We start from the raw sequence: 2,298 nt of genomic DNA, 5'->3' as shown, positions 1-2,298 counted from the left end.
TGAAGCAATGCAAGCTGTTGTGGGGCCTTGGGCCTTCTTTTGGATGTTCTGGGTCTCTCTGACCCAGCTGCAGTTTGTTAGGTAATTTTAGATTGCAAAGGCCCAGGCCATTCATATGCAAAAGCCTCTGTGCACAGCTTGGGTCTCAGGGAATCTACAGAGCAGAGCAAACAGCTATGGCTGATCCTCAGCCCTGCCCTAAGAGGCCCCGGGTCTCAGTGTCCCGTGGTAATCACTGCAAACACCTCTGAGAGAAATCCACCCTCGAGTTCCGTCCAATGCCAGACAGTCCAGTTTCTCTCTGTATGAGTCAGGGTCCCCAGAGACTCGCCTGGAACTGGAGGTCAGAGCAGTTGGGAGCTTGTGTCTCCCTCCTGATTGAAAACAACTACCGTGTCCTCAGTTGCCAGACCTTTCCGAGTGTGCCTCTGTACCTCTGCAACTTTACTTCCGCACCTCCTCTGAGTCTCAGTGTGCTTTTCTCTTTCCTTCTAGTTGTAGACTTTCCACTTAGCCAGCCTTCCTGTGGTTCTGGATGGTGTCCATTTTGTCTTTTAGGTGTAGTTCTGGGGTGGTTGTGCGAAGCAGCAATTTCAGGTGTTTACCTATGCCGCCATCTTGGTTTTATATCTGATTTACCTTCTTTTTGCCATCCAATGGCCTAAGGTTTTTCTTTAATTCTCCTTATCAAATATTAATTTTAGAAAGACTTCATAATAGCTTATCACAGAAGTCCAAATAACCAAAAGATGCAAAGGTTATAGAAATTGTTCTTAAGTTTTGCATATAATAAAGTTCTTCTAAACACTGAATATAGAACTTTTCTATCTTTATCCCCTTTCTCTGAGATGCAATTTTTTATTCTTTTATGGTAATTTCTTTCTTTCTAAAATCATTTTCAAAAACGTATCTTTATTGTTGAAAGTATTACAGATGTCCCCACCCTTTATTTTCCCATTGACCCCCTTCACCCCTCCCTTGCACTGTCCCCCCAGGCCTTCACCACACTACTGTCTGTGTCCATGGGCTATACATATCTACACTAATAAAAGAGAAACATGCAAGTTGGTGTCACTCTGCTATGCCCACCAGCCAATTGGATGAGTATGCAAATTAACCCAACGAAGATGGCGGTTAATTTGCATACTTAGGCGCCCTGTGGCCTGGGTCCCGGGAACATCATCGGCACCCAGGTCACTCCAAGGTAGGCCCTGTGTGGGCTCTGAGCATCCTAGGAAAGGCCTGAGCCAGGGGGCTCCTGGGCAGGGCTGAGCCTGTGATCGGAGCCGAGGGGGCCCCTGCCCAAGCTAAAGCCTCGGCCAGAGGCTTTAGGCTTGGGCAGGGGCAGGGCTGGCGATCGGATGGTCTGGGGGGCCCCAGCCCAGGCCTAAAGCCTGGGACAGAGGCTTTAGGCCTGGGCAGGGGCTGAGCTGGTGATCTGAGGGAGCTGGGGGGGCCCCTGCCCAGGCCTAAAGCCTGGGCCAGAGGCTTTAGGCCTGGGCAGGGGCTGAGCTGGTGATTGGTGTGAACTATAGAGGAAACACCTTTTCTGACCACTCATTGACTAAGCTTTCTGTATGCCACTGGTAATATTCTTAGTAACTTGGGTAATAAGAATCCAAAAAGGTGATCTAGGGTTTTTCCACCACACTCCTTGAGAAAAAAACGAAGGTCCACTGCTGGAGGGCTAAGAAATGTCATATCCTGCCCTAGCTGGTTTGGCTCAGTGGATAATGCCTCAGCCTGCCGACCGCAGGGTCTGGGTTCAATTCTGACCAAGGGCATGTACCTAGGTTGCAGGTTCTTCCCTGGCCGGGGTCCAGGTCAGGGCTCATGCAGGAGGCAACCAATCAAAGTGTTCCTCTCACTTTGATGTTTCTCGCTGTCTTTCCCTTTCTCTTCCACATTCTCTAAAAAATCAATGGAAACATATCCTCAGGTGAGGATAAAAAAGAAAGAAAAAAAGAAAGAAAGAAAGAAAGAAATGTCATATCCTATGAAAGACACATCTTGAAAATGCCTAAAGGAAGTTGTCATTTTTTCATGGTGAAGGGCTTGGAGTCCATGTTGATGAAAACACCTTGGTGGCTGCGGTGACTGGCAGTGGCTGTAGCAGCGGGGTGGTGGGACTGGTGCCTTCCCCTGATCAGCCCGGTCGCCTCCCATAAAGGGAGGCCAGACTGAAGCTTAGGCCTGCTCCCTAAGGAGAGCAGGGAGCGGGCCTAAGCTGTCAGTAGGACATCCCCTGAGGGCTCCCAGTATGTGAGAGGGGACAGGCTGGACTGAGGAAACCCCCCC

The sequence above is a fragment of the Myotis brandtii genome, unplaced genomic scaffold (assembly GCF_000412655.1).
Source record: "Myotis brandtii unplaced genomic scaffold, ASM41265v1 scaffold914, whole genome shotgun sequence".
Classification (NCBI taxonomy): Eukaryota; Metazoa; Chordata; class Mammalia; order Chiroptera; family Vespertilionidae; genus Myotis; species Myotis brandtii.
Note: the sequence above shows the minus strand (reverse complement) of the source record.